Source organism: Corvus cornix, chromosome 4, assembly GCF_000738735.6.
Source record: "Corvus cornix cornix isolate S_Up_H32 chromosome 4, ASM73873v5, whole genome shotgun sequence".
Lineage (NCBI taxonomy): Eukaryota > Metazoa > Chordata > Aves > Passeriformes > Corvidae > Corvus > Corvus cornix.
The window spans coordinates 58,209,787-58,220,735 of NC_046334.1; positions in this window are offsets into that span (position 1 = coordinate 58,209,787).

Below are 10,949 nucleotides of genomic sequence, written 5' to 3' on the forward strand. Positions count from 1 at the left end.
GAATGTTAACTAAAAATTATTCATAGGTTTTTAATAATTGCTTACCAAGCACCTGTCTTTAACAGATTGACTGTGAGAAAGGACATTTGAGACACATCTCAGCCAGGCCAAAGTGGTTTTGAAAGACCTGAGAAATGCAGTGCTCTGACCAAAGCCTGTACTGGCAGGTGGTATGCTAAGCATTTTCCCAGAAATCATGTGAACTTCACAGAACTGAAACCTCAGTCTTAAAGGGACACATCAGGCTGCCAGACCCGAAGTGGTCAGGCAGTTCTAATAGTATTGTCTCTTCATAAGAGAGACAACAGTGTTCTCTCTATGACACTGCTTGTGGCTCCTGTGGTCCCCATTGCTGATAGTGCACAAAGTGCAGGAAGATCTGTAGGAGGCAGTTCTGTAAGAATTAGCTCATAAAGGAAGTTCTTCCCCGTATTCCCTTCACCAAGCACATGGGTTTTGCCTTGACAGGCTCTGATGATTGTTCTTTACTTTCACCATCCTGTAAATGTGAACGTATGGTATTGACAGCTGAACTGTGTGGTATTTTATTATATACAAGTACAAGAGGAGTTCTTGATTTTAATGTTTTTGGTTTGTTTTTTTTTTTTTTTTTTTCTGCATGCATTTTCTACTTGTGATTTTAGCTTCATTAACTAAGAAAATACCATGTTGGGAAAACCAGCTAGTTATCCTAAGCAGTTTATGCAGTTACACTGCAATCTCTGCTTGCTCTGGATATTGAAGATACATAGCTTCAGTACATCTGACTCACTTTTAGAGTGGAACAATGGAATAGTTAATTTAAAGGTTTAAAACTTAAAACCCGCTATTTTTCAGTAGCCTGATTTGTGTAAACTTTTTCTTCTCTTCAGATATGACATTGATTCACCGAGAATGAATAAGCAAATAAGGTGAGTGCAGACTCAAGGCTCTAGGTGTCCTTGCTGCTGATTTTGTAAGACCTCGAACTACATAAGGAGTGTCAAAGACGAGTAAATGTCAAGCTTCCTTTCAGTAAGCCTTGGCAGCCTAATCAGGGTGAATAAATAGGACAAGCAGAGTTGAGCAGGCAGCACTAAAAAACAGTAAAAGCTCGTACTCCCAGTGTTTCAGAAGGTGGTAGATTCTTTCCCACCATGAATGTGAGCATGAAATCACTCCTTGCAAACTTTCTGGCCCTCGAGTATTTCCACAAGAGGCATGATTAAGATAATAACAGTGCCTCAGCAAAGAAGAGATGAGACATTATTCCCTTAATGGGATGGTAGGAAAGAACAGAAGATAAAGCGAAATGAGGAAGGCTGAAGGGAGGTGAAAAGCAGTGCAAGGGCCTTGCATTCCCTTAGGTCTGTGGAGTGAGCTGGATTTAACTTTTTTCCTAAGCAGTTTTCCTAGTGCCAATGACCTTAAGCTAAATGACTTTATTCCACAGGAATTCAGTACTGTAAACAGGACCCTGCTGAAATCCAAACTTAGGATTTCCCCCATGATTGCAGTTAAGGGCTCATGGATCTCTATTTCTCTTGAACTGTTTTACTGGGGCTTATTTTTGCATTCTATAAGGAAAATCACAGTTTTTGAAAGCACTGTATCTCATAAACAGATAGCCAACTTCTGGAGTCCTTTGAGCTGTGTGAATTTCCAAGACACCAAATCTAAACAAATCTTTTCAAGGTGTGTGTATTACCTTTTTGAAAGCCTTTACACTAAACCTTCAGGTGGGGTGATTAGAAAGCGGGTGTAAAAGATCAGAAGACGGAAATATTTCAGGAACCTAATTGCCAGCCTCTGCCTTGACACCATGTATTGCAGCAGGGAATTTGATAAAAATGGTCCTGTATTCAGTACAATTTATCCATCAGCATAGGAGTATCATATGGGAAAAGCAGCAAGCTCCCACTTCTATCTGTAAGTTCTGTGGATGATAGTTTTGAGGCAACTAGGGATAAAAGATCATCCTCCAGCTATTCCCAAGGCCTGATCACTCAAAATTTTGATTATCCTTTTCTTTTTTTACTGTCAAATGTAGATAGTTCTGGCACTCAAAGCATGGCTGAGAAGAGAAAGAATCCTTCATGGTAGAAATTGCTGATAAAAGGTGGTGTGCAGCAGGTGTGACTGAATCTTTCCAAAACAACCACAATATTCACAGTGCCACTAAACACTCCCACTACTGTGGACACCTGTAACTTCTGGATGTCACTTCTCAGCAGAGCTTACAAATGAGAGAACTTAATCTGAAAAGAGTAAAAGCTGCTATAATAATTAAGGAACATAGATATTTCCTGGATTTTGTTGGAATAGCAGTGACTGTAACGTTCTCACTGCTTCCCAAATTCACAGGGCAAATGCTGTCTTAACATTTAGAGAAGGTTTGAGATGGACACTGAAAACAAAGTGATAAATGGGCTGGGACAAGGAAACCAGCTAGCACAAAGTGACAGCTGTGAATATGTGCCATCTACTCACACACACCAACTCCTGCAAAAAAAGCTGTTGTAACTCGGTGTCTGGGCATCCAGTTCAGCTCTTCTTTCTTTCACCTCCTCTGCAGGCACTGCAAAAATGTAAATTTTCCTGGTGAGCTGTCCTCTGGGCTCAGTGCATGAACTGCAGCATACAGGAGTTATTTAACCTGTAAGTTGCTCTCTTATTTTCCTGGTGGCAGCCCCCACTGCAACTAATCTAGAGCTATAGGCAGACAAAGAGACTGGCAGACAATGGTGCCTTAACTCTGAACCTCAACTGGTGGCCATCTAAAGCACATGAAAAATAGCCCATTTGTGCTGTCTTCAAAGCCATATCTGCTGCTGGGAACATGGGACATGTTACACTCCTGCTTACCAGATGAGCTGCCTGGAGATGGACTGAGCATCAGCCTTCCCAACCCAAAATCTTTTTTGCTCACTTGGTTGATGTCACCCAGTTTTCTTCTTCCTCATAGTTGTATTGTCTTGATCACTTTATGTTACTTCACACAGATTTCTACTCTAATTACACTTGCTTGTCCTGTAAATTCTTAGATTACTTCTGATGACAAAATGCTTTATTATATGTTCAGGTTTAAGTATCAGTTATCAGGGAGGGTTAATCTCTTCAGAACAGGATAGTGTGGCTTCCATTCACAGAAACAACAACAAAAAAAAGAAGACTTCTGCAGCCCAGTCTGTAAGATTCTGATTGAAATTGGCTAACTAGTTCACAAGAATTTGGGAGGAAAAAGGCTGACAGAGGAACAGACAAGCAAACCAAGTGATTGCACAGGCCTCCTTTCTTTTGCAAACAAGGCTCAGGGGAAATTATCTTCCCACTTGCAAGGCTGCAAACAGCAGTAACCCTGTGCTGTGCGAAACAACTGACACCACTTGGTGCAGATGCATCACAAAATCTATCTGATGGATGAGGTAATTGGCTGTCAGACCTTTGCTAGATAATCTGATTCTACAATGTTCCATAATGGTTTATAATCCTTTTTTAGTCTCTTCAGCATTTTCTCAATTCTCTGAAAGGATATTGCCTCCTTTTCTCTCTGTGCCTTGCTGCATAAAGAAGCTGTTTGAAAGTTCATAGCCTTTCTGTGTTTCCTGTGTGGTTTGTATACAAAGTTCAGGGCTCTGCTAGCACACAGCTGCCCTGCATTAAATTGTGTAGAAAGTAGAGATAGACTTTGCTTCCTCCAAGCAACTAAAGCTGAGGGTTTGCTGCATTTATCTTATAACTTTGGACTAATACATTGAATTCCTGTCTCCTTGTGATTTAATTTGTACTGGACCTATGTCTAAGTAGTTCACTGAACCAATCAGTAATGTAGATGTAAAATTTACCATTGAGTTTAAAGACACATAGCTATATTTTCACTGTTATTAGACACTTGCAGCTTTTCAAATATCTAAGATTTCAGTCCTGAATGCTTCTTCTGAGTATCCTGAAAAACTGGAGAGAAATTAGTTGTGCACCAGTCCTCAAAACTAGAAATGCTTTCTGTGTGTGCGCGGGCATGCACATTGTCTCACTGCTACTGAATTTTTGTGAGGGGGTGCTCCTGAACTACTTTGTTGAGAAAATTGGTAATATCTGAATTGCTATCTGCCTCTGAGTGGACACTTCTGGACTTGCTAATGCATTTGTGTTTAAGCACCCCGGACTTTGCAGCGCAAACAGAAATGCTATTAGACCTTAGGCATCCTTATATTTAAGAATTGCTGGATAGAAAGTGGTGTGAAACTACTTTCCCAAGTCCAGATACCTATATTACTCACAAATGTGACTCCGAGTGCTCTCAATATGGCCACTTTATTCTTAGTTTTACTGCAAGTAAGGTCATCATGATGAGTATTACCCTTCTCTAGGAAGGAGGAGCGGTATGGGGCAGATCATTGTCATTACCTGCGGCTGTACATGCTGCCACTTGTGCAGGAGAACACCAGCTCTCCTCATTGTTATTGCTGCATCTAGTTGTGGATGCACACACATTGCTCCGTGCTGAGGGTACCTTTTGGGGTTAACCCTCCTGGGTTTGGAACTGGGAAGTCATCCAGGCTGCTTCATGCACAAGTCCTCCAAGGAGTGCTGCAGGCAAGAGCAGACCCAGCTGACCCGTTAATGTTTGCACTCAATGATCTTAGAAGACTTTCCAGCCTAAGTGATTCTGTGGTTCTATGACCACAGAGCAACAGGCTCAAGCTGCTGGACCTAGGGGACAGGAATTCATCCCAGAAATTGGTGAGTCATTATTTGTAGTTTGCCCACTACAGGCTGCTGGGGCTTTCCATCTCTTTCATCTGTATTACTTGTAAGCAGCCTGTTTTTCCATGTGGAAGTTGATTTGTTTTGTTTCATGCACTGCAGAGGGGTTTGGGTGGGGAAACGAGAGTGCTGGATCAGCCCATGCTGCCGAGCACAACGCCTGTGTCCTCTCAATAATGCACTCTGCTCTCTCGACTGGAACCAACTATTTTTTCCTATGTGTTCTCACACAAGGAGAGTGTGGGAGGACCAAATGTCACCACTGTGCCTTGTAGCTTTTGTTGGTGACCTTTTTGCTACCCTACATGCACGCCTGGCTATACTGGTTGCTTCTCAAGACTTGAGCAGGAAGTTGAGGGTATAAGGAAAGAAAAAAATAACAATACATATAAAATCTAACAAATATTATAGTGCTTCTGCTTTCCATGTAAATAATGTGGAAAAGTAGACACATAAAGAGCTTGATGCTGGACTGCACCTCAAGGCTGATACACTGATTTGGAATTGTAGAATCAGAAAGAGCCAGCACAACAGCACATGACAAAGCCACCTCTAAAATGAGAACTCTTGATTCAAGACAAAACCCTCCTGTATTTGCACAGGCTCACACCAACATCCTTCCCCCATCCCCTTTCCCTCCTGTTTCCCAAATACAGTACTTGTGTACTGTTGAAGGGCAGGGTGGGACATGACATAAGGCCACTAGCACAAAGCTGTTTAATTCTGGATGATCTGGTCCATCTGTCAATCACCTCTCAGATCTGCAAATGGGAAGAAGCTTAGACAGTGCCCTGTGGACCTGCTTGGGTTGCTCATGAAGATCCCCCCTCCATGCTCACAGCTTCTTTTGCCATCTTCTGCAGCTCTCTGCCTCAGCCCCACTTCTGCAGTTTGTATATGCAAAACCAACCTCTCAGGGCAGATCAGTCCACTGCTCTACTGCTGGGCACCAGCAGTGAGCGGGTTGTGTTTCAGTGACCTGGTACAGCAGAGGAGTGGTGCCCCCCTGTGTTTTATTGGGGATGAATTGATCTAGTAGTAGTTTTCTCAAAACTCATGGAATCAGTGACCCATTTCAATCAGCAGGGTGGGAAATTTTATGATCAGAACAGAGTATTGGTCAAAAATTACTGCTTAGAGAATGTTGAAAAATGGTTTTATGAAGGACAACATATACAGAACTGTAAATGCACAGTTTGGTGTGACAGAAATATTTGTCACTGAATGACTGTGGTTTCTCCAGAGACCTGGTGGGTGTGAGCCAGGATGTGATGCTCAGGAGCCACCGAACATCAAAGGAGGCCAAGAGAGCAAGTTGATTCAAGGACAATCTCAAAGCATAAGAGTAGCCAAAGGGCAGGAAGTTAAAGCTGGCAGGAGTCCAGCTTGGCCAAATATGGAATTCCTGACCAAGCTCAAATGCTGGAAGAAAGAATAAGGGGAGAGCAAGCAGAAGCAGGAACGGACTCTCTGGGAGGAATGTAGAAGCATTTCCCAGACTGTTAAATTATGTTGCAAACCTTATCTGCACATCCACAAGGGAGCTTGGAGAGGCAATGGCAGGGTGGGGAAAGCAAGTGATTTTCTTCCTGGGATATGTTGTGGGATACAGGAGAAAAGCAGATCATGATTACAGAAGACTTAGAATAAGACATTTAGGAGGGGAAGCAAAGGTGGGACAAGAGAGGGATTTAGGTAGATTGTGAGGAACAAGAGTGGTAAAACAGACAGGTAAGGGACTAAAAAGGGCAACTGCATATGAATAATTGGCTGGTCAGTTTACCTGGCTGTGCTCTGTGCCTGATTGGGGCAGTCTGTCCTCACTTCTCCAGCTCCTTCCCAGGTCTTCCCTGGGTGATGGTTTTCCAGTCTGTGTGTGCACAGGTGTGTGCAGGGGTGGAGTACAGCAGTGGGTCCATGTCCCTGGTGCTGGTGGCTGCAGTGAATGTGAATGTGGGAGTGATTGTGTGAGCTGGTGAGCAGGTGACATGACTTGGGAGCAAGGGGGTGAATGTGTCTCTAAGGGTCCATTCTGGATGTAGCAACACCTGGATGTCTCTAAAATCAGGAACTATGGGACCAGAGGAGTCCTAGCTGGCCCTGTGTGTGTGACAGAGATGCAGGGAAGGAATTAAGAAAGCCAAACCTAAATCGAAGTTAAAATTGGTGAGGTGTAGAAGGGCACTGGGAATGGCTTCCACAGACACATGAAAAGCCAAACAAACACCAAGAAAAAGAGGGGGACACTGCTGAACAGGGTAGGTGACTCAGTCTCAAAAACACTGATAAAGCAGAGGTGACTCAAAAACCTAACATGCTCTTCAGTGGCAAGGTCTGGTCTCATGTCTCATAGGGTCTTTGTGCCTACAACACTCACATAGGAGTTTTGGGCAGAAAATGACTACCCACAGTAAAGACTGAGTTATGGACCATTTAATCACGCTTGTTGAATACAAGTCCCTGTGTGCAGGTGAGACACATCTGAGAGTCTAAGGACAGGCTGGCTCACTGCAAAGCTACTCTTGTCTCTGAGAGGTGACTCAACCTAGGATTCTCTGAAGCTATCATTTTGTGATAATGATTTACAGAATGTTTTCTAAAGACTAACTAGTGGAACTAAAGAACTTTATCAGACAGGTCCCCAAAGATACTGCGATTTAGGGAATTGAAGACAGAGGGAAAACTAGCTAATGCTTCCTTGAAGACAATAGCTGAAGTCAATTACATATAAGAGGAACCTCCAGGTAGCTTAAGGTTGACTGTGAATGCAACATGCTGTGGAATATTATTTGTGCTGCCTAAATTAGAATTTTACGTGTTCTTGATAAAACATGTTAGCCATCAGGTTTTAAAATAAATGCATCCAGTACGACTGCTAAAATTCTATGGGTGGCTGAGGATGTTATAAAAATAAAGCTGTCTTTCCAGTTTTGCATTAGCATTATGAAATAAAAAAGAGGACAATGTCTTTGTGACAGGCCCTTCCAGAAAGAAGACATTTAGTCATTGCCATTCTTGGAAAACTCAAAATATCACTGAATGATGTAGGGATATCTGCAGATTATCTGGCCCCAGCAATTGCTCAAATCATGGCTAAGTGTAAGGTTAGATTTGGTTACTCAGGGTGTTCTTCAGTACAGTTTTGAAAACCTCTGTGGATGAGGAGTTGAGAGTCTTTTTGGGAAGTCACAAAATCTCATTGTAATTTTTTTTAATGTTTAATCAGAATTTCCCTTGCTTCCCTTTTTCACCATTGTCCTTTGTTTTTTCACTGTGCATCCCCAAAAAAGAGTATAGCTTTATCTTCTTGACAATGCCCTCTAGATAGTAGAAGAAATTATCCTTTCTGGATAACTTCCTGATATTCTTTTGGGAGATTCGTTGCTCTAGCATACAGAAGTGTCTCATGGAGAGCTGTGTTGTTCAGACTTTTACAACAAGGTTCTGATGCCCATCCACATGATTCTGTAAAGATTTTTAAGAAATGCTTCCTCTTAGATTAATATTTTTGGAAGAAATTGATGATATTAAGGGAAGCTGGGGTAAAGAGTTATAGCAAGGCTGTGTCAGGATAAATTAGTTTTTTCTCCCCAAAAATTACTTCCATTTGGGATTTGGTAAAGCAGACGTTGTGGACTCTGAGTCCCTGAGTCCTAGAATACAATCTCTGTCTCACCTTATTTGTGTCCTTCCAAATGTCCTTACTTTCACATGGGAGATCACAACTGGAAGAAAGGAAGCAAAGTATCTTTTCCTCTCTTCAAACACTGTGTTTTAACATTGATGAGATATCTTTTATCAGTAAGTGCTAAATTTTCCTGATCAGTAAATTAACTTACAAAATCTTTCTGATTGCCTGGATAGGTAAGGTATGTTTGTCTTCGTATGGATTGTTATTTCTGTTTGCCTGTTTACCTGTGAAGTTCTTCTTTAATTAATGGTTCAGGGATGTTTTGAACAGCTTTTTAAAATTTTATATATATATATATATGTTAATTTCTCTAAAAACCTTCCTGATCAGGAAACTCCTACCAGACATCCCATAGAAAACTACATCAAATCCTTTCTATGACATTGTTTCACACCAGGCTATGGAGACACCATAAGAGATAAGAACTTTTCAAGGCCAATAACAGAGCTTAAGATTCCTGAATTAATTCCCTGCTTTTTCCATTGGTGGTGTGCTCTGCTGAAATGGCACTAGAATGACAGATTTTAAATTGTTTCTTTCTAGGATGTGATTTATGAACAGTCATATTATTTCAGCAGAATCAAGTTACTGCTGAGATGCACTGACAAGAACATAGACATACCCTAAGCAGTCTCAGAAGTGGTGACATCTGTCCAGCTCAGATGTTTCAAATTGTACTGCAGTTTTGACTGCCTTACAAATAAGTAACAATATGACTGGATGTGCATTTAAAGCTCCTGTCCAGGGAATGGTTGTTTGGGAACAGCTATTCCTTGATCATTCTCTGTGCAGACATGCACAACCTAGTTCCTCTCCCTTGTCTGTCTGAGCAGCACTGGCTTCTCCGCGTGTTGGCTGTGGGAGCTCGCGTGTCGCCAGCTGGAGCCCTGACAGCACTGTCTGTTCTCTGGGAGACAGGGTGACAGACTCCAATTACTGATTTTTTACTTTGTTTATTGTAAACAAAGATCCCAAAGGGTCCAAAACATTCTCTCTCTTTGGACCAAGTGTCTTCCTCCCATTTCTGTGCTTGTTTCCCCTGCTGGCTGTCTTCAGTGTCATCCCATCTGCTCCTTCCCCTTCTCTTGGAGAGCCTGCAGCTTCTACAGGTGCATCCTTTGCTGTTCCTGAAGAATTTCCTGCTGCCCCCAGTGCTACTTCTTGTATTTTGCAGTTCTCAATTTCTTTTCTCTTTAGCCAAAGTGGTGGGTTTGTAACAAAACAAAGTTATAGCTGGGGTTTGCAAATTGATTTTGTCAAGGAACAAGGCAACATGCCAAGAGATCTCCTACATACAAACACACTGCTCTGGTGCAGAGGGAGGTGGAGTAGCTCCAGAACAGTTTGGGGAAACAGGTTGCTTCATTTTTTTGTATCACCTTCACTGCTTATTGTTATGCCTTTCTATTTAGACATGTCAGAAAATTATGTCCAAGGCAAACTAGAAAAACACATTCAAAAGTGTATTGTTTAAAGCACTGCTCTGCAGAGTGGGAGACCCATGTTTAATGACTTATGCATTCTACCTGAATCAGGATATGAAGAAAGTATTTTTTAAAGACATAATTAATTTATAAAAAAATTAAACAGCTGTGATAGTCGAGTTTGCAAGTAAGTGAGAGCTGTACCAAAGCTACATCCTATCAATGAGGGATTTTTTCATGATTTATGATAAGGCTGCTGTACTTTTCCTGTGCAAAGTATTTTTCAAGGTTTAATTTAGTGCAGAGGAAAAGCACATGCAGTAATCTCACCAACTTTCATGAAACTGAGTGCTTGTTTTCTAGCCAGTACTAATTGTTATGCTGCTCACACATTCTGAAGAGAAATACCCAAAAGGCTCCCATCCCACTGAGGCAGCCAAGGAAACAAAGTTGATAGTGGGCTCTGTGACTCCAGGAGTGAGTAAACAGCACAATTACTCCTAAAAGAACTATACAGGGTAGGCATGCCGCTTGGAAAGGCTTCATGGGATGTGTCAAAGGTCAAAAAACCAAGAAACTCGACAAAGATCCTTTCTAGTTGACAACTATGTAAGATATGCTTTTGTATACATGTGTATAAATATTTGTCTGGGATTTGACGCTGCATTTTACAAGGCTATTGGTTATGCTTCCCGTCTTCAATTACTTTTCAAGTGATACATGTCAAGTGATACATGTCATATAACCCCATGCTGATGTGCAGTGGTGACAGAAAGTTCTGGGTGAAAGCCCAGAGCATACATTCTAAGTTGAGGAAATACCAGCTCTTGGTTTTGTGGTACCTTTCATCAAAGCAAACAGATAAGTAAAAATGAAACTTAACACAGGCCAGTATGTCCTATAGTTGGACTTCGGTATCAGAAAATTGAAATTTCCATGCAATACTTATTTCTACTTATTTGCTTCTTTGCTTGCTGCTCTTCAAAATGGCATGAAGTGACCTAGGAGCTTTTCCCCATCTGTACTCTGATACAGTGTACCAGATAGAACAGTCCTCATTTCTTTAGCACTCCTGACTTTACCTGCTG